The sequence below is a fragment of the Myotis myotis genome, unplaced genomic scaffold, assembly GCF_014108235.1.
Source record: "Myotis myotis isolate mMyoMyo1 unplaced genomic scaffold, mMyoMyo1.p scaffold_m19_p_1, whole genome shotgun sequence".
Taxonomy (NCBI): Eukaryota; Metazoa; Chordata; class Mammalia; order Chiroptera; family Vespertilionidae; genus Myotis; species Myotis myotis.
This window is the reverse complement of record NW_023416313.1, coordinates 41,419,951-41,442,020: the sequence shown is the minus strand read 5'-3', so window position 1 is coordinate 41,442,020 and position 22,070 is coordinate 41,419,951. Positions and strand designations below refer to the sequence as shown.

General features: G+C 37.8%; 1 pseudogene; it reads left to right on the top strand.

Moving 5' to 3' along the window:
* The first annotated feature begins 4,193 nt into the window (after positions 1 to 4,193).
* LOC118660722 lies at positions 4,194 to 16,517 on the top strand (annotated as a pseudogene).
* The last annotated feature ends 5,553 nt before the right edge of the window (positions 16,518 to 22,070 follow it).

Here is a 22,070-nt window from a genome sequence, read left to right as displayed (position 1 = left end):
CATTCTAATGGTATTAAAAGTTAATGATTATACACAAGCAAACACACACACACACACACACACACACACACGCACACACACACATTTTATTAGGCTGCCAAATTGTGCTGTCCAGAGGTAACAGATGTTAATACGTTTCTGTTTATTTTTCCAGAAAATGTTCCATTCCCTGTTGTAGTGACATTTTTTTAAATTTCTTTATTGATTAAGTTGTTACATATGTGTCCTTATCCCCACATCACCCTCCAGCCCCCCCCCACACACACACACTCATGCCCTCACCCCTCTGTTGTCTCTGTCCATTGGTTAGGCCTATATGCTTGCATATAAGTCCTTTGGTTGATCTCTCCTCCTTACCCGCACCCTCCCCATCTGATCGATGCTTCTCTGTCTCTGGATCTGTTTTTGCTTATTCGTTTATGTTGTTCATTATATTCCATAAATGAGTGAGATAATGTGATATTTATCTTCCTCTGACTGGCTTATTTCACTTAGCATAATGCTCTCCAGGTCCATCCATGCTGTTGCAAATGGTAAGAACTCCTTCTTTTTTACTGCACCTTAGTATTCCACTGTGTAGATGTACCACAGTTTTTTAATCTACTCATCTGCTGATGGGCACTTAGGCTGTTTCCAAATCTTAGCTATGGTGAATTCTGCCTCTATGAACATAGGGGTGCATATATCCTTTCTAATTGGTGTTTCTAGTTTCTTGGGATATATTTCTAGAAGTGGGATCACTGGGTCAAATGGGAGTTCCATTTTTAGTTTTTTCAGGAAACACCATACTGTTCTCCACAGTGGCTGCACCAGTCTGCATTCAGACCAGCAGTGCACGGGAGTTCCTCTTTCTCTGCATCCTTGCCAGCACTTGTCGTTTGTTGATTTGCTGATGATAGGCATTCTGACAGGTGTGAGATGGTACTGCATTGTTGTTTTGATTTGCATCTCTTGGATGATTAGTGACTTTGAGCATGTTTTCATATGTCTCTTGGCCTTTCTTCTGTCTTCTTTTGAAAAGTATCTATTTAGGTCTGTTGCCCATTTTTTGATTGGATTGTTTATCTTCCTTTTTTGATTTGTTAAAGTGATACAATGAGCCTTAGGCAATTTTGCTCAGTGGATAGAGCATTGGCCTGCAGACCGAAGGGTCTGGGTTCAATTCCAGTCAAGATAACATACCTTGGTTGCAGGCTCCTCCCCAGCCCAGGGTGCTAGACAGGGTGTGTATAGGAGGCAACCAGTAGATACATTTCTCTCACACCAATATTTCTCTGTGTCTTTCCCTCTTTCTTCCACTCTCTCTAAAAATTAATGGAAAAATATCCTCTGGTGACGATTAAAAAAAAGTGATATAATCATATATTGTATATATGTGTTTGTATTTTATTAAATGTTCCTGAAGGAAATAATTTTATAATTGTGGGTAAGGATATTTTTGCATGTTATATTTTATTATTTACTGGACGTTTGTTATCCCTCTCCAAAATGCTTCCAAAAAGGGAATGTGATAATTCCTTTCAGAAGATTACCAGACTGTCCAGTCAGCTCCTCTGCTCATTTTTTTAAATCAGATTGTTTGGATTTTTGTTGTTAAGTTGTATGAGTTTCTTAAAGTTTTTGGATTTTAACCCTTTATGAAATGTGTCATTGATGACTATCTTTTCCCATTTAGTAAGCTGCCTTTTTTGTTTTGTTGATGGTCTTCTTCATTATGCAAAACCTTTTTAGTTTCATATAGTCTCAAGACAAATGAATGGATGCTCAATATCACTAATCATCAGTGAAATGCAAATTAAAACCACAGTGAGATATCGCCTCATACTTTTCAGAATAGTTATCATCAACAAATCAATAAACTAGTGTTGGTGAGGATGTGGAGTAAAGGGAACACTCATGTACTATTGGTATGTTTGTAAACTGACGAAGTCAATATAGAAAATGATATAGAGGCTTGCCAAAAAATCAAATTTCCATATGACCTAGCAAATTCACTTCTGGGTATTCATTTAAAGAAACAACAAAAAAAAATACTAATTGAAAAGATATAAGCATCCCTTTGTTCATTGCAGCATTATTTACAATAGCCAAGATATGGAAACAACCTACGTACCCATTACTAGATGAGTAAAGAAGAAGTGGTACATACATACAATGGAATATCACTCAACCATAAAACAGAATAAAATCTTGCCACTTGTGACAACATGGCTGGACCTAGAGGGTATTGTGCTAAGTAAAATAAAAGAAATACAAATACTATATGATTTCACTTACATGTGAAATCTAAAATACAAAATAAATTAATGAGTAAAACAAAGAAACTCCTGGAGACAGAGAACAAATAATGGTTGCCAGATGTGAAAGGGAGTATAGGGATGGGTGAAAATGGTGAAGGGGATTAACAGGTACAAATTGTTAGCTTAAAAAATAGTCACAGGGATGTAAAGTACTGTATAGGGAATATAATCAATAATATTTTAATAACTATGTATGGTGTCATATGGGTACTAGATTTATTTTGTAAGGTGTATAAATGTCTAATCAATATGTTGTACACCTGAAGCTAATCTATTATTGTATGCCAACTATAATTGGAAAATCAATATTTAAAAAATAAAAAAAATATTGCCAGATTGGTGGATAAAGGACATACAAAGTGGAATGAGTAGCAAACAAGGGGGGGGGGGAGATGCATCCCTGTATGGTTAAAAGTTTAAATTGTTACTAGCTTGATCAGTTTAAACAGTGCCATATACATTGCTTTCATTTGCATATATTTAACTGACTTTTCATATGTTTAGCAATAACTTTAATTGTTTTCCTGTGAAATCATCCTTCAGACATTTTGGTCAGTCTTCTATTCATTTACTTTGCCTTTACTCCTTGATTTGTTAGTACTCTTCTATATTAATAAAATAAACATTCATTCTGTGGTACATGTTGCTTTATACTACAGTGTGAGGAAAGCAAGGAACTGTTTCCTCTTCCATTTATCTCTATTCATCCATTAAGAGCTTGGAATATCTAAAAAGTTAGGAAGGAAATTTTAAGTAGCACTTTATTTTGGAGTGAAAGATTTGCAAAAATAAATTTCAAATAGAAGAAGCAATGTCAGGCAAAGTCCTTATATCATTCTGAGCAACGTGGAATTTTTGATATGAACAAATCCTCAGGAAAAAACAGTGATGTGATAGAGCCTTGTCGATCAGGATTGTACTTGATGAATATCATCTGGACTTGGAAATGAGTCTAAGAACTCTGCACGTTAGCCTGCTCCCAAGTTGTAGAACTGAATGAGATTTCCCAAATAACCAAGAAGATAAATTGAGGAAAGACATATGAAATACAGATTAATACTGTATCTACATATATCTGTCTTCATTCTAGAAAGAGGCAAGAGAAACATACAAACTTTAAGTCAATTGTAAAAATAAAACAAAATCCTTAGTCCCGGAGAAAGGTTACACATTCTACTGATTTTCATACATTAATTCATTGAAATCTGTTTTAAGAAAATAGTGAGGCATCTTCAATAACACAAAATATGTGGTGTCTAAGAAACAAGAGAAAAAAAAGCCATCTATTTTTTCACAAAATTATTTATTTAATGCCTACAGCATACCCAAGACTCTGGTGAGCATCTGAAAACAAAAGTGAATATAAGCAGACAGGGGTCCTGTGTTCAAGTAGTTGACATAAAATAATAAAAATGATCATTTTTTTAAAAAAAGACTAAATTAAAACTCTGATCAGTAGATGGTACTATAAGTGCATGAGCATAATACAAAAAAATGTTTCCCTGACAAAACAAAATTGAGTTAAGCAAGCATCTAAAGTAAGAGTTGGAATTAATTAACTAGATAAAGTTGAAGAGAAATGACATGTGGAAAGGCAATTTTTTTTTTTATTAATGCAAGATTTGCATAAAGTGTTTAAGGAACTAAGAGAAGGCCAGTTAAGATGAGTGCAGAGAATTGAGGGTAGAATGAAGAAAGCATTATGTTAGATGACTGTAAAGAAGTAGTTAAGGATAGATCACGACAGTTATTAAAGAACATAGTAATAACTTCAATTATTATTACAAGGGTACTTTTGTTGATGGGATGATTATTATGCAGAATATTTCCTGTATCATTTGAGTACAGGAAAAACATGCTGAGATTTATTTTTTAAAATGATCATTCCACAATATGAAGAACAGATTGGAGATATGTGAATGGATGATAGCCTATAGTGGGGAAAAGAAGACCAGTCATGAAGTCATTTGCATGATGATATTATTAAGAGCTTTGCATGATGATATTATTAAGCTTGAGGAAAATAGAAAGAGTAAGTTCTTAGGATGTCAAATCAATGAGTATTCATGGTATAAATTATGGAGTGATGGGGAAATAAACCCAATTAAAGTGAGTTGGGTAGTAAATTGGGGCTATGGGAGTTATAGAAGAGAAATAATAAGCTTATAAATAAAAATGTTAAAGATATTAACAGGAGAGAAAATGAGGGATAGCCTAATTAAGGGTTTTGGAAAGAGGGATATGTGTGTATGTCTTTAATGATTTTTCATTATTTTTAAATAATATTTTAGATTTTGTAAAAACAGTGGAAAGGATACAATTGACAAAAGACAAAAATAAATGAAGAAAGGAGAGAGAGAGAGGAAAAGATGAGAGTGTAAGCTTTCCAAGAAAAACACAACGGAATATAATACAAAAACACATATATCTGGGTTGGAGTTGTCTTGAGTTACTCTGTTCCAGTAGAAGGAGATGGGATAGCATGTATTCAGATATAGATGATTTAAAATGGAGACTTTACTTCATCTTTAATCTATAGAGACCAATGGATTAAAAAATTATTTGAGGAGTAGTTGAAGCAAGTCGTAGGAATAAGATTTTGTTATTATAGTGTAAAGTAATTCTTTTAGTCATTTTGGTGCTGTCTGATTACAACAGACTTTAGTGTGTGATTTTGGGAATGAGTAAATAAAGTGAAGATTAGTATGGTGCAGGGAGTCAATGAATAAATGAGAAGCTCTTGTATTTAATGAATTTTCTACATAAAGATGGAATCACCCACTATGATGGAGAGGAAGACAAGGAACTAGGATAAGGACAAGTAGATAGTAGAGCCAAAATAAAAAGTGTCCACAAAAGTATTGTCCAGGTTTCTCAGATGGTTAAAGTGTCATCCTGACACTCCAAGGCAGCGGGTTCGATCAGGTCAGGGCACATATAAGAATCAACCAATGAATGCATACATAAGGGGAACAGCAAAATCTCTCTCTCTCAAAATCAATAAAAATAAGAGAAAAGAACTTATAAGAGAACATAATTTATAACAAAAGCAATAGACTGTAAGCAACAATGAGAAAGGAGAAGAGACATCACTCCTAATTTCTATACCTGAAATCATAATATGTGAAGGAGCAAATACTAATCTCAAAAGCATGTTATAAATTAGTGTAAGCCAAGGAGGCGAACAATTGTTCATAGTAGAGGATGAAAATAAGGTGGGTTTTGCTGGTTATAGAATACCAGTAGCAGAAGTTACTAGGATGTCTGGGGTTTGAGAGAGGAGAAATTACTTATGTCAGCAGTAATGGAAGACGGATCATTGTGAGGAATGCTGGCGTGCAATAGCTAGATGGCTGGATGTGGAGAAGAGTTTATAATGAAGGTGTGTGTTCCTGTGTGCTAATTGTTGAAAACATGGATGAAATACAGGTTAATTTTGTCTCATGGAAGGGGAGCTGCTATTGTGCCTAATGGACAGAGCAACTCTGTTCATTGGCATAGTGACAGTACATCCAGAAACTGCCAACTCTATAAAGAAACACCAATGCAAGCTGCCTCTGGAGCTGGAGTTAGGAGACTCCCAACAGTGCTGGTATAACAAAGATAATGAAAGTGAAGAACAAAACTATTTTTGGATGGGTTGCTATATCGCCTCCAAAGACAAGGGATGGAGTTCACTGAGCTGAGAGAGCATTCTTTGCAGCCATCTACAGTGCTTGCTAGGTGGAGAGGAGGCTGGCTATTCAACAAGCTCCCTGAGGAGGACGTTGAAAGGTCAAGTTCAGCATGCTCAAAGGTAGTATACAATCTGGTGTGTTATAACATATAGTTATCAAGTTTTAAAGATGTTAAGTATCAATGTTATTCATGGTGGGGGGGCATTACTCTCCCTTCCTTATTTTCTCTTTCTGCCCTTATTCACCCCCTTGATTTTTGCATGTAGTAGCACCAATGTTTATTTCTATAAATGTTGCACAGCGAGGTGTATATTTTTAACAAATCTTTTTTTTAATGGTGGTCAGTGCACTCCCACAGGGGGAGTGCCACTCAGCCAGAAGCCCTGAGCCAGGCTCACAGATGGTGAGCTCAGTGGCAGTGTGGGAGCCTCTCCCACCTCTGCCACAGCACTAAGGATGTCCGACAGATGGCTTAGGCCTGCCAACCAAGGAGTGGACCTACGCTGGCAGTTGGACATCCTCCAAAGGCTCCCAGACTGCGAGAGAGCGCAGGCCTAGCTAAGGGATCCCCCCACCTCCCAGTGCACGAATTTCATGCACCGGGCCTCTAGTCCTATATAATAAAAGCCCAATATGCTAAGTGCCCAGTCGTCCAGTCGGCCATTCAACTCATTAAAATGTAATAAGTTAATGATATGCCAAGACCATTCAACCGCTTGCTATGACATGCACTGATCACCAGAGGGTAGAGACAGTCGACTGATCAACCAGTCACTATGATGTGCACTGAGCACCAGATGCAGACACTCCGACTGGTAGGTTAGCTTGCTGCTGGGGTCAGGCCGATTGGGACTGAGCGAGATGGGCCAGGCACACCCTGTAGCCCTCCTGTGGTCCTTTCCAGGCTAGCCAACCTCCCACATCCCTCCCTGACCCTGATCATGCACCAGTAGGGTCCCTTGGCCTGGCCTGTGCCCTCTCGCAATCTGAACTGAGGGAACCCCCCCTCCCCCCCAGCAAGTGCACAATTTCCGTGCACTGGGCCTCTAGTAAAGTAGATAAAATAAACAGCTTTTTTTTTTACTTTTATCATCAAGCATTTGGATAAAAGGTTTGTGAAAGTTATTTATTACTCCATATTGTATCCTAATCAGAAATTTAGAGTGTTTTCTTAAATAGGTATATAATTTATCTCACATTCAAATTAAAGGCTTAGATTTACTATTTTAACTTATCTGAGCAAGATTTCTATAATTCCTAGCAAATTTAAGTGTCAGGAGGGAGATAACAAATCCAAATTAAAAAGTTGTATGATGGTTAGCCCAATACTGGATTAAGAATGAACACTGTACATGAGTTGGGAGTGAATTTTATATCAGCAAATAGAGAACATCCTATGCTGCAATCAAATGTTTATTTCCAGAAGTGAAAATACAAGCTATAATAAGTCTTTGAATAGGAAGAAAAATAATATCAACACAATATAGATTTTTAACTCAAATTAAAAAATAATAACAATAAACCAAAAGAAAGAAATGTGAATGTAAAATATTCTCAATTGTTCTTTCAGGATTGCTTAGTCAACAACTCTTTAGAAATTATGATATAGTTCTCATTGTATTTAGAAATAGTAATGGACCATTTTAAATAAATATATTGGTAAGTATTGGTTTATATGCCTCTACATTTTCCACCTGTTCACACACTTTCCTTAGTAAAGCAAAGGTAAATATCAGGGGCAAATTGCGGTAGATCTCTTGACATATTAACCCTTTTACACATGTTCAGTGAAGCTGTGGCAGTGACAGGTCCATGCTAGAGCAAAGAATGGAGATGAGTCAAAACCATCTCTTTTATCTCTTATCTGTTTTTTCTGGGTCTTTTCTAGATGTCAGGAATGAAGTGGGGGGGATTAAAAACAGACATGACATTTTCTCTTATACTGTTGACATTTTAAAAAGTATACCAAAATGCTTTCTTAGTCAGTAATATCTATTCTAAAATTAAAGCATAATATGCCATTTTCTAAGTGACTATATAAAGAATATATGGTCTTGTTTTCTTCATATGTGAAATATCATTAAATGTTGTATTATAAATTACTGCTTTCTTAACTTTTACACTTTCCATAAAGTCATCTTCTCAGAAAGGATGGTGGTATACAATGAGATGTATGGACAAGTATTTTAACTCTTTTGAAATTATTAGTATTAAGTATGATTTCCATTAATTTATATTGAGTACCTTCAATCTGCAAGCATTGTGCTACTTGGGGATTCCTAATACATAGAACACAATTGCTCTCCTCAAAAAGTTCATTATTAATGTTGGAGAAAGAAAAGAACTAACACAACTTTATTAAAATGAAGTAAGCATGACGAGATTTCTTAGAGGAAGATGAAAATTTGGAAGATTGGTACACTTCTGTATTTACTTTATGAACTGTTATTATTTTAGGTCTTGCAGAAGGCAGTATTATAAGATGGCTCCCCAAGATTCCCATCCCCAGTGAGGCATACTTTTCTCCCAGTTATTCAATCAAATGCAAATCTAGGTACTTCTAGAAGGTTTTGTAGATATAATCAATGTCCCAAAACAGTTAACCTTAAGACAGGAAAATTATCTGAGTGGACCTGACCTAATTACATAAACCCTTTAAAGGAAGACAGCTTTTACATAGCTGGTCACAGAAAAAAACTCAAAGAACTGTACTCTAGCTGCCATTGGAGAAAACAAATATTCATGTTGTGAACTACCTATGGGATCACATGACTGGGAATTGAATTATTTTAGAATAGAAAAATAATGTTACCTAATTAATCAAGAAATAAATGAGTCAGCATTTTAAGCAGTGGAACTTAACTGGAAAACTTATGAGTTTTGGTTAAAATTGCAATAATTAAATTTATACGAGCTCAAACTGTATTATATTAAAAGATGCTAAAACTATTTATCAGGTGTTATTTTAATAAGTTAATTAATACCTAAAACTATCTGGGTATGAACATGAGATTTCTCAATAGATGGTCCATTCCTGTGGATCCTTCCTTGTTGAATCTGAGATCCATTAATTCCTTTTCATATGAATTTCCTGGATTGGTCAGTCTCATACCTGGATTGATACTTCTGGTATGAGACTGTAGTATCATATCTCTACTTTGGTCCACAACAAATATGTTTTATCTTATAAAAAGCTGTTAGGAACTTGGATTGTAAGTGTCCATGAACTGTTGAAGAACAGGAAAATTGTAGAAATGCATGCAGTTATTTTGAAGAGAAATGTTTCTTATCTCCTTATAAAATCTCTACATTTTAAATGAGTCCTTGACCTAAATATTAATCACAAGTTCTGCCTATTCATCATGCCAATTCTCTGATCTAAAAAAAAAATGGGCAGTTCCTATTGCTGACAGTTAGAGATTTTGATATGGCCTTCTTCTTAGCTTTTCTAGATCATGAGGTCTGATTTCAGGTCTCCTTTTCCTTCAGCTGAAACTATGCGTGGGTTCAGACTTAATGCCTGTCAAGTGTTCTGTGGACGCTATAATCTGACTAACTTGCTGAATAGGCTTTTAATCCTTACTGTAGAATGGTTTGATGGAGTCCAGTTTTGTTCCTTTCATTTGTGAAGATCCCCTCTAATCTAACACCTGTACAAAAGACCATTTAAACCAATAGGAAGAGCTATTCCGATTGCTTTCCAAATCCAGGAGGCTGAGAATTCTAAAAGCTAACTTCCATTATTACTACATGGCATGCTCTCATTTTAGTTAAAATGATATTGTTGGATGCCCCAACATCTCTCTGCACTTTCCATTAGCTTCAGAGTATATTCAAGATTACAGCCAGTTAGTTTTAAGTTTGGAGGAGATCTTGCAAACCAAGTAGAGCATGCTATTGTACTGCAATAAAATCTGTCGGACAGATTACACTTCCACTGTCCCTACCAGCACTTTCTTTCCCATGTCCTTTTCACACAAATGTATAAAATCTATACCTCTAAAAAAGTAAGTATAAGAGCCACCTTGTTCAATACCTAAAAAACTTATGAATAAAAATCAGTGATTTCTGACATGGTTCAAAGTTTATTGTCTCTGGAAAAGAAATGTTTAAAAAATTATTGAAACTGGGAAAAGTCAGTGATCTTAAAACATAGCAATATTTCCAGTGAATGTCTCCTGTTCAAACATATCCTTGAAGTAACTGTTTTGAGCATCAATGTTAATGAAAAGCATTCTGTCTGCTGATTCACCAAAAGAAGTAAAATATATACAACCATGTTATTAAATTGTTAAACTAAACAAGAAAAGGAAGAGAGAAAATATAGAATTACTATTATTAGACATGAATTAATAGTCGTAAAGAATTTGAGACTTGGCAGTAAGTACTGAAGATATTATTCCTATTATGTCAAACTTGCTAGGAATATTGAAAATAAGTGATTTTGGTGTTTTAATTATGTCACTGAGTAGCAGGTGGGAAAATACAGTGAAAGAGAAAACTGTATAAAATACCTAGATTAAAAAACTAATTACAGTAGTCCTCTTCTAGCATCTTCTAATATCTTGTAATTTTTATCTGGGATGATAAAGAGAAAAAAATGTACTTCGTGCCCTAGCTGGTTTGGCTCACTGGATAGAGCGTCGGCCTGGGGACTGAAGGGTCCTAGGTTCGATTCCGCTCAAGGGCATGTACCTTGGTTGCAGGCACATCCCCAGTAGGGGGGGTGCAGGAGGCAGCTGATCGATGCTTCTCTCTCGTCGATGTTTCTAACTCTCTATCCCTCTCCCTTCCTCTCTGTAAAAAATCAATAAAATATATATTTTTTAAAAAAATGTACTTCGTTTCTAAACGATGGAGGGACCATTTAATGTTGCCGCAATAGAATTAGCATCAACTGATAAGAGTGCTCTGTTAATGACTAGAAGACATACATACAACCCTAAAACCAGCTTTGTTTCTTATCATAGACTTAGATGCATAAAAGGAGAAATATTTGACTGTGTGCCAATCTGTTTGCACATAGCTTCACATCTTAAAAACCTGGACTCACAGGAGAAAATGTTCTAACATTGTGATTTTTAGGATGGAGGCATGAAATTATAGATGCTGTTGAAGAACTTAAGGACAAGAGTCTCAAACCTGAGTGGTAATTAAATTTACTAGGCATCTTGGTAATGAGGGAGATGACTGTTATTAGCTGGGAGTCAAACATGCCTTTATTCATATTATTTTCCTCTTTGCTATTGTAGAGAGGGCTTTTGCAAATGACATTTTTGTAGTATGGAGTACCATTGGGTTGGGAATTCAGTAAAACAGTAAAAGTACAGAGTCTATATTCTCATTTTTATTTGTAAGAAAGGAAAAATAATAACAACCTGTTAAAGTAATTATACAAATCTAATGGCTATGAAGAAATTTTTACAGTGTTGTATCAATCAAAGTCCCTATAGGGACACAGAAACTTCTCTTAAAATGTTTAAGATGGCTTGTAACACTGGGAATAAGAGAACTATGAAGTCAATCTGAAAAGAGTGAAGTATTATCAACAACATGAGAAACTACAAACTTTAAGTATATGATAAAGTCAGAAGGTAGTGATACTGGCACTTAGGGACTGGCTGAGACAAAGGCTGCTGGAACCACTTAGATCCTGTCCAATCAGAGCTGGAGCGGTGTATGGGAACTGGTAAACTTACGTTGGCTTTGCCCTTAGTTTACCCTCTAATTTTTCACCACTGTTTCCTATCAGCTTAATTCAGCCAAAAGTCTGCTGCTCAGCAATATGGTAAATGTAGTCAGCACCAGAAAGACAAGGACTGGTTTTGAGAAACAACACACAAAGGACTGGTTTATGGTTCACACATGTGCTTGGTAAATGGTGCATCTCTGATATCTGCCATTATTTAACCTAATGCCATTCACTTTTGAAATATTTAAAGAGCCTTGTATGATCCAAGGAGTATGCCTTGGTAAATTAGTTCCATAGAAGGTTAATAAATGTTTATGTTAAGAAAATAATATGGCCCAGCCATCATGGTTCAGTGGTTGAGCATCTACCTATGAACCAGAAGGTAAATGTTTGATTCCCAGTCAGGGCACATGCCCAGGTTGCAGGCTGGATCCCAGTGGGGAGCTTGCAGGAGGCAGCCAATTAATGGTTCTCTTTCATCATTGATGTTTCTATCTCCCTCTCCCTCTCCCTTCCTTTCTGAAGTCAATAACAACATATTTTTAAAAGAAAATAATATGTGTATTTGCTCAAACAAATGGTTTTAACAAAGTTAAAGGAGACAGTCTATTTCAGGATTTTCAGAACTTTATTCTGAATGTTACTCTTATAAAAGGTGATTTATTATTTAGTTTCCCAAACTTAATTGGCCTTGGGATCCTTTCTCCTTAATTGAAAATTTTGATAGGACTGGACTATACCTATGCTCCTATAAAACCTTTAATAGGGTTTATATAATTTACGTAATTATAATCTTCTTTGTTTATATTTATGTTACTCTTGTGACATATCACAGCTAATAATACAAAGAGGAAATATCAGGACCAGGAACTCATTTAAAATCATAGTCTGATTCCAAATTCTCAAACCAATCACTGGTATTAAGTTCCAGCTGTTTCAAAACAATTGATAAACACACATAAATTATTCCAGGAATTATCATGGCCCCAGACTGTCAGATCCCAGTGTTGACTGTATCTACAAAGTCACATTTAAGTAGAACCTGATCCTGATATCTTATTTTCTCAGCCTCATCTCTTCCCATTTCCCAGTGCCACACTGGACTACTTTCCTTCTCGTCATCCTCATCATTACCAAGGATTCCAGGGATTTTGCCTGCAGTTCTCACCCTGTTGAAATGCTCTGACACCCTTTGTACCTGCCACAAATCAACCAGCACTTCCATTCTCAATTCAAATGTGTTATGTTTTGCAAAACCTGACCAGATGTCCCTTCCAGAAAAATGAGTTGTTCTTTCCATTTAGTTATGATTTACTTGTTATGTCTCTATAATGCCTCCTATCACATTGCATCATAGTTGGCTAGATACTTGTCTGTCTCCTCTGATTTGATACAAATCCTAAAGTTAGAGATCACATTTCATGCTTGCATATAGACTCAGTGTTTTGCACAATAACAGGACCTTTGTAGCGAATCAATAAACATTTATGATAATGCGTTAAACTCTGATCCATAAAAGTATACAAATAAAAAGAAAAACATAGTTTGGAAATTACTATTTGCTATATTGTCTGAGGAACCACCTGAATTATTAATTCACATTGTACGTGAGAGCATAACCTTGGTCTATACAACATATTAAAATATTTTTCCATGGGTAAAATCATTCAGTCCTCAATCTCCACTAAGCAAATTCGCTATGCACCCCAATACTTCTATTTTGGCATTCATCTAAGTACTTTCCCTCATGTGTACAAATGGATAACCCTCTATTTTACCCCCCAGGCACATCCAAGCTTGAAAAGGGCTATAGTAATCCAAAAAGAGAAGTGTATGCTATTCATTCCAGCAAACCATGACTATCAAAGAAAATGCCAAAGGGCATTATTCATTAAAAAATGAATTAACAAGGCTTTCTGCAATTTTGCTGCAGATTTTTCTTTTACAAAAGACTGAAAGAATGCATGGCACTGGACCCCAAAGCAAAAAAAAAAAAAAAAAAAAATACATTCTGGCAACTATTCAAATGCAAATTTGGCTATGCTGAGTGTTCAGGTGACAGTTTGGGTGTTTATATATTGTCTATCATGGTAACAGTGAAACGCTCAGACAATCTAATTAGGTTATTAAAATTATCTGTTTGAGAGACTAGCTTGATCTGAAAAGCTTCTATAATAAGCTACTTTTGAATGGCAGAGAAAGGTGTATCAGGATCGCTTTATGTAAAGAGAAAACTCATGAAAAAATTCAAAATAAAAACACACACACACAAAAGACAGGAGTTATTTGGTCAAAAATTATTTACAATTTCTGTGGAATTATTTAATTATGAGTTGAGATTATTTTACTTTAGTCCATATATTATGTGGCAAATATGTGACTCTCCCTTACCATGTATTAATATTTGAACCATTCCTATATTACCAATTCACCTTGTTTATCATGGGTATCTTTCCTATGTCCACATCATCCTTAGTGCCTCCTAGATTTGCCACTGCCTGTAATCCTCTCTGCTACAAACATCTCTAGAAATTTTAATGGTGTCAACAGTACGTAGAAGCACAATCTTAAGCATGATGGTTACTACCTGCTGCCTGAATATCAGAGAGTAAGAGTTATGATCCTTAGAAAAGCTATAACCCTTTATAGGTTTTTCCCAGAGATATTTCCCTAAAATGCTCAGTTAAATGAACTTCAAAAACAATTTTATTTCTAGTAAGATGGACCTCTACTTCCGCCACTCTTAAGGAATGTCTTCTCCCAACCGCTAATACTGCACAAACCATATAAATAACAACAATGAGCCACTAATGCTTTCTAGTTAATTATTAGAGCTGAGATCATTTGTCCACCCATCCTGATTTAGAATCAGCAACAATTTGGAAAATAAAAATATATATTGAGTCTAATGTAATTTGGACAACAAAAACAAAATGATAATTCTTATATTTTATTTTTCTTTTTTTCTCATCCTTTGTAGAAAGAGAAACATTATAATAGTATTAGAATAAGAAAATTAGAACATCAAGGATTTATTTTCTTACGTGAAGTTGATGGTATTATCTTTATTCTATTACATATAGAATGGTAGGAAAACTTGAAATTTATTTGTGTGGAAATAAGTGGAACAAATTTTTAGAGTATTTTAGAGTAAACTGAAATCAGGTATCATTTCTCTTTTTTTTAAATATATTTTATTGATTTTTTACAGAGAGGAAGGGAGAGAGATAGAGAGTTAGAAACATCGATGAGAGAGAAACATCGATCAGCTGCCTCCTGCACATCCCCCACTGGGGAAGTGCCTGCAACCCAGGTACATGCCCTTGACCGGAATCGAACCTGGGACCTTTCAGTCCGCAGGCCGACGCTCTATCCGCTGAGCCAAACCGGCTTTGGCAGGTATCATTTCTTATAAAAATCTTATTTATAACTAGGGGCCTGGTACACAGATTTGTGCACTGGTGTGTTCCCTCAGCCTGGCCTGTTCTCTCTTGTAGTCCAAGACCCCTCGGGGTATGTCGGACTGCCAGTTTCGGCCCAATCCCGCTGCCTGGCCTGCGGGGATCAGGCCAAAACCGGCAGTCCAACATCCCCCGAGGGATGTAGTAGTGCATGAAGCCTCAGGCAGCCAGGGAGGAGCTTGAGCTTCGGCTGTGCTGCACCACTCCCACTCTTCCTGGCCCTGCTGCACCTGCTGCCACTGCTCAATAGCGCCCCCCTGGAGACAAGAAAGGCTCACACCACAGTAGCTGTGCTAGCCTGCTGTGAGCCCAGTGTCTGGCACCTGTCAGTCAGTTGAGCAGTGTTCCCACTGTGGGAGCACACTGACCACCAGGGGGCAGCTCCTGGTCATAGCAACAGGTCAAATGCTCAACTGGTCACTTAGGGTTTTATATATAGATTTCAGCAATTCCCACATTGTAGAGCAGACATTTACCTTTGCAGAGTAGGCACAGAAAAGATTGTTAAGTAAATGAAGTTTAAGCAACACTATTAATAGCAATATTGAATCCATAAAAAGAGAGGAGCATCGTGGCAGCAAAGTAGATACCTCAGTCATAAAACATCCAACTAAAGTGCCCTCCAGGCAAAACAACAACAACAAAAAAAAGCAAACATCCTGGGAAATCTGGGAAGGCATCAATGGAGGATCAGGTTTTAAGAACCTATGACTTTGAGAAAGAAGATAAAAAATATCTGAGTAATTCAGAGGAGGATGTTATTGACATGAAGACTCTAGTAATTAATAAGCATATGAAGGAAGAAAAGGACTTCTGCAGGAATATTTGAAGATGTGTGAGGGTGTGGGGGTGTAGAGTACAGAATATGCTGGAAAAATCTGAAGCTGACATTAACAAGGCTCTTCTTATAAAGAGAAAAGTCTAGCAATGTATACCAGGGCTTCTCTCAAAAATGTAACCAGAAAGTTTATCATATTTGGAAAGATCAACAAGATCAAAGGCAGTAACTTAACCAAGAATCTCCTCAGCAGATTCTGACTTTGATTCAGCAGTAGGAGATAATGTACAGAAAGCTGAGAAACAAGAAGATAAACTAGCTAATTTATTTGTATAGCAACAAAAGGTTTTCCAACAATCTAGAGTTGTTCAGAGCCAGAGATGGAAAACAATTAAATAGTTGTATGAGCAGTTCACAAAGAGCAGGGAGGACTTGGAGAAGAATCATGATACTCTACTCACTGATGCACAACATGAACTTAGAAAAGAAATGGCTATGTGGCAAAAACAAATTATGATGGACACTCAGCAGCAGGAGACAGCAAGTGTTTGGAACTTCAATTCATGTTATTCTGATGACTCTTTAAAGGAAGAACTTGAATTGAAATAATATGATACAATTATACCATTAGCTAAGAGGCATGTAAGTCTCTAGAGTGGTTTAAAAAGGAAATTATAAAATACTAGAGGCCTGGTGCACAAATTCGTGCAAGAACGGGATTCCTTGGGGTGGCCTGCGGGGATCAGGCCAAAACCCGCAGTTCAATGCTGCCTGCAGAGCTTCTATCTGCTGCTCCCACTCATTTTGGGGGCCACTGTGCCTGCCACACGCTTGCGCCCAATCAACTGTGAGCCCTGCATCTGGCGCCCTCCTAAAGGGAGTGGCTTGCGAGATCTGGCCAAAACTGGCTCTCCAACATCTCCCAAAGGGTCCCAGATTGCAAGAGGGTGCAGGCCAGGATGAGGGACCCCACCAATGCATGATTGGGACTGAGGAGGGAGCACGGGAGGGTTCCAAGGCATGTCCAGCCCCATCTCATCCAGTCCCTATCGGGCTGATCAGGGCCAGCTGGCCAGGGAGGGACATGGGAGGTGGAGGTTGGCCAGCCGAGGAGGAACTGTGGGAGGGCTCCAGGGAGTGTCTGGCCCATCTTGCTCAGTCCCGATGGGCTGGACTCCAGCAGCAAGCTAATTTACAGGTAGGAGGGTCTGCCCCCTAGTGGTCACTGCTTACGATAGTGAGCGGTTGAATGGCTTTAGCATATCATTAGCATATTATGCTTTGATTGGTTGAACAGTTGACCGGTCACCGGATGACTAGACACTTAGCATATTAGGCTTTTATTATATAGGACTAGAGTCCTGGTGCACAAAAATTTGTGCACTCGGGGGTTGGGGGGTCCCTCAGTCAGGCTTGTGCCCTCTCGCAGTCTGGGACCCCTCAGGGGATGACCATCTGCTGGCTTAGGCCTGCTCCTCAGGGGATTGGGCCTAAGCTGGCAATCAGACATCCCTCTGGCAGGCCAGCAGCCATCGGGGGATGTCCACTTGCCAGCGGGGAGCAGACCTAAGCTGCAGTCGGACATCCTTAGTGCTGCTGAGGAGGCAGGAGGGGCTCCCACCACCACTGCTATACTGGCAGCCATCAGCCTGACTTGTGGCTGAACAGAGCTCCTCCCATGTGAGAGCGCCCTGATCACCAAAGGGTAGCTCCTGGTGGTTAGTGTGTGTCATAGTGACCAGTCATTCCCAGTCTTTCTGCTGTTAGGGTCAATTTGCATATTACCCTTTTACTATATAGGATAGAGGCCTGGTGCATGGGTGGGGGCCGGCTGGTTTGCCCTGAAGGGTGTCCCGGATCAGGGTGGGGGTCCCGTTTGGGTGCCTGGCCAGCCTGGATGAGGAGATGATGGCTGTTTGCAGCTGGTCACACACCCTTCAGGGTGGGGGTCCCCACTGGGGTGCCTGGCCAGTCTGGGTGACGGGCTGAGGGCCGTTTTCAGGCTGGCGGGTGACTGAAGCTCCCAACCTCTCCTTTTTTTCGTTTTTTCTTTTATTCTGGGATTTATTTACCTTCTATGGCTGTCACTGGAACTGAGAGCCGGCTTTAGCTCTGAGGCTCGGCTCCAGCTCTGAGTCCTCGGCTGCTGAAAGCAGGTACCTGGGTTTGTTTGGCTTCTATAATTGAAACACTGTTGCAGCTCCAGCTCTGAGGCCCGGCTGGCTGAAAGCAGGTTTCTGGGGTTTGTTTAGCTTCTATAATTGCAACATTGTTTCTTAGAGTGCAGCTCAGAGGCCAGCAGTGGCAGGCGGGGAACCTTGGCTTCCTCCATCGCTGGAGCAAGTAAGCCTCCTGTTCGCTTCTACTGCCTGGCTGCCGGCCGCCATCTTGGTTGGCAGTTAATTTGCATATCGCCCTGATTCGCCAATGGGAAGCGTGTCAGAGGTATGGTTAATTACCATGTTTGTCTATTATTAGATAGGACTAGAGGACTGTTGAACAAATTCATGCATGGGTGGGGTCCCTCAGCCTGCCTGGTGATCGGGCCCTTTTGGAACAGCTGGCCAGGGGGAGGGACCAAAGGAGGTTGGCTGTGGGAGCGTAATTCCATCAGAGGGCAGCTCCTGCATTAAGCGCCTGCCCCTAGTGGTCAGTGCACATCATAACACCTGGACAGTTGTTCGCTTGTCCGATCATCCAGTTGTAACAGTTGCTTAGGCTTTTATATATATACTAATAGCCCATTGCATGAAATCATGCAAGACCCAGACACCCCCCCCCCCCCCCGTACCATGGGACTGCCCAGAATCCCGGAGTCCCACCCCATGTGGCCAGCGTGCCACGGGATGGCCCTGAGTCCTAGAGTCCCACTCTGATGCCCCACCTCCGGGCTGCGTGCAGCAGCTGCCAGACCCTGCCCCATGGTGCATATGCGGGGCCGCAGAAATCCAGGCAGAATTCGTGCAAGGCGGCCACCATGACCCCCCACAATGCATGCATGCAGGGCCACAGAAACCCCAGCAGAAGCCACATGAAGTGAACACCGGGACCCCCACAGGGCATGTGTGTGGTGCCGTGGAAACCCCGGCAATCACGCGAAGCAGACACTGGGACCCCCGTGCCCTCGTGGGGCTGTGAGAACCCTGGCAGAAGCTGCACAGAGGAGTTGCCAGTACTGCCCCTACTGCCTTGCCCACACGGTGTGCACCGCCATCTTGTGACAGTGTTATAGCATGAGGGTTGATTTACATAGTACCTCTATTATATAGCATAGGTGATTTAATAATAAAGTAAAATTTTGTGTATACATAATTACATTGAATAAACAAGACTACAGAAGGAAATATGGATATATCTCAAAATCATAATGTTGAGTAAATATAGAAAAGCTGTAAATCTCTACATGTACTATACAATACTATATTTTTAACCTTTTTAACACCCACACAAAACAATAGAAGACTTTTAGATATATAAAGACACAAAACTGCAGGATACATGCACATTCAGCAGTGGTTACATTGGGTATGGAGGGTCTTAAAGGAGCAGAAGCTCAGGCTTGACTTTTATGTGATGCATTTTAATAAGATATAAATACACATACAGAAAAAGAAATAGTAATCTTAAGAAATTTTGGAAAATTTTTAATGTCTATTTAATCTTTGTAATGGGTTTCTAGCTATATCTATTTTATCATTTTCTACTACTTTTTTATAGTTCAACCTTAATGACAATGATGAACAAGTTTTATAATATAAAGCAAAGCAGCCATTTATCTCTCTAATCTCCTTTGTAAGAGGAACATTTAACTACTGATAAGGTACAGTCATGGTACCTCAATAAATATTTAATGACCTCCATTATATAAAAGGCAAATTAATGTGTTTCTTACTCATATTAGAAAGGTAAATACCAAATGATTCAGGTAAAAAGTATGTAAGGATCTTCTTACTGTAACCAGAAGTCTGTTTTATAGATCATTAACTATTTTCAGCAGTTTTAAGAGGGAAGAACCTTAAGAACAAGTCAAGAAAAACCATTCTAAAATGTAAATAAAGGATGTATATACATCAACAATGAAATAAAATATTTAAATAGTTTAAAATTAACTTTATATGTCAAGAATGCAACTATTGCCAAATGTTAGTCATCTTTTGTTTTCCAACTGATAAAAATGTTGCTTATGTGTTATAATTATTTTTTTAATTTATCAAATTTTGGAGGGTAATATTGGTTAATACAAGTATATAGGTGTCAGGTTTACAATTCCATAATATATCATATGTATATTGTATTGTGTGTTCACTACCCCAAGTCAAGTCTCCTTCCATCAATCTCCCCTTTTATCTCCCTCCCTTTCCCTGTGATAATCACCATACTGCTGTCTATATATATGAGTATTTTGTTCTTGTTGTTTTGCTTAATCCCTTCACCTTTTTCACCCAGCCCCCAAAACCCCCTCCCCTTGATGGCTGTCAGTCTGTTCTTTGTATCTGTCAGTCTGGGTTTTTTTGTTAGTTTATTTTATTCATTAGATTTCATATATAAGTGAAATCATATGATATTTGTCTTTCTCTGACTGGCTTATTTCACTTAGCATAATACTCTACAGGCCCATCCATGCTGTTGCGAAAGGTAAGATTTCCTTCTTTTTTTCAAAAAAAAAAAAAAAAAAAAAAAAAACACCCAAAACTGAGTGGTATTCCATTGTGTAAAGGTACCACAGATTTTTTTTATCCACTCATTTATTGATGAGCACTTGGGTTGCTTCCAAATCTTGGCTACTCTAAATAATGCTAAAATGAACGTAAGGGTGCTATGTATTCTTTCAAATTGGTGCTTCAGGTTTCTTTGGATAAATTCCCAGAAATGAAATCACTGGGTCCTAAGGAAGTTCCATTTTTAATTTTTTTGAAGTATCTCCATACTGCTTTCCACGGTGGCTGCACCAATCTGCATTCCCACCAAGAGTGCACGAGGGTTCCCTTTTCTCTGCTTCCTCACCAATTCTGTTACTTGTTGATTTATTAATGATAGCCATACTGACAGGTGTGGTTTTAATTTGCATCTCTGATAATTAGTGACATTTTCATATATCTGTTGGCCATCTGTATGTCCTCAAGAAAGCTCAATAGATATTGGGCTTTATATTCCCATGTATGTCTTTAACTTCAGTTTCTTCATTTATGTAATGGGGTTAATAATAGGACCTAGAGAAAATATTTGTTTTTAATGAAGAGTACATAGTAATATTAATAAAGCACTTGGAAAATGTCTGGGTTTTAGTCAAATCTAAATTAGTGTCCATTAAATTTAAAAGGTGAGAGGGAGCAATAAGTATGTTATCAACTGCTCCAGCAAATAATGTTTGCCATCTTAACTTTCTAAGTAATACATCAGAAACAACATTTTCAAGGATACAATCTTGATCACTTTTGAAGTTTGATTATTATTCAGTAGTGATGAGAGGCAAAAATTACTACCATACACCCCATATGACTCTGTATTAGATTAATAAATTAGCCATTAGCCTTCTGACACTAGCATCTGAAGTTTTAAAATAAAAGGTTTCTTCATCTACTCTTCCTTCTAAATTAAAACATAACTAAGATTAATATCATGAACTATTTGTTTTTAATGTGAAGGAGTTTATCTGATATTTTCCATAAAATGTAGAAACCTATCATATGTACAGCACAGATTAAAGCAAAAATAGAGATAATAGTTCTAAAGGAAATACTTGAAATTGCAAAAACAGAACAAAACAAGAACAACAGATTTATTTTTTATCAATGATTTGTTTAATCTTTCAAAATCTCATGCAGACAAATTGAGATGAGTGAGAGAGAATTTTCTTGATCTATTGTTACATTTCCCTGGGAAAGGCCCATGTAAAAACACAGAGAAATTTTTGAATAGGAGTCAAAATATGAATAAAAAAGCTCCAGACATGATTTATACCTATCATTGGACAAATTAGGCTGTTGGCATCAATAAGCTGGATAACACATATTTCTACTTCTTAAAATCGACCTCTCTGATATTGTCTGTATTGAACAACTTCCCACAAAATTGTTTTGTGCTAAAGAAAAGGAATGTTGGTAAAAAAAAAATGATGTATTAATTGATTAATAAATCAATTATTTAGCAACTAAATAAATA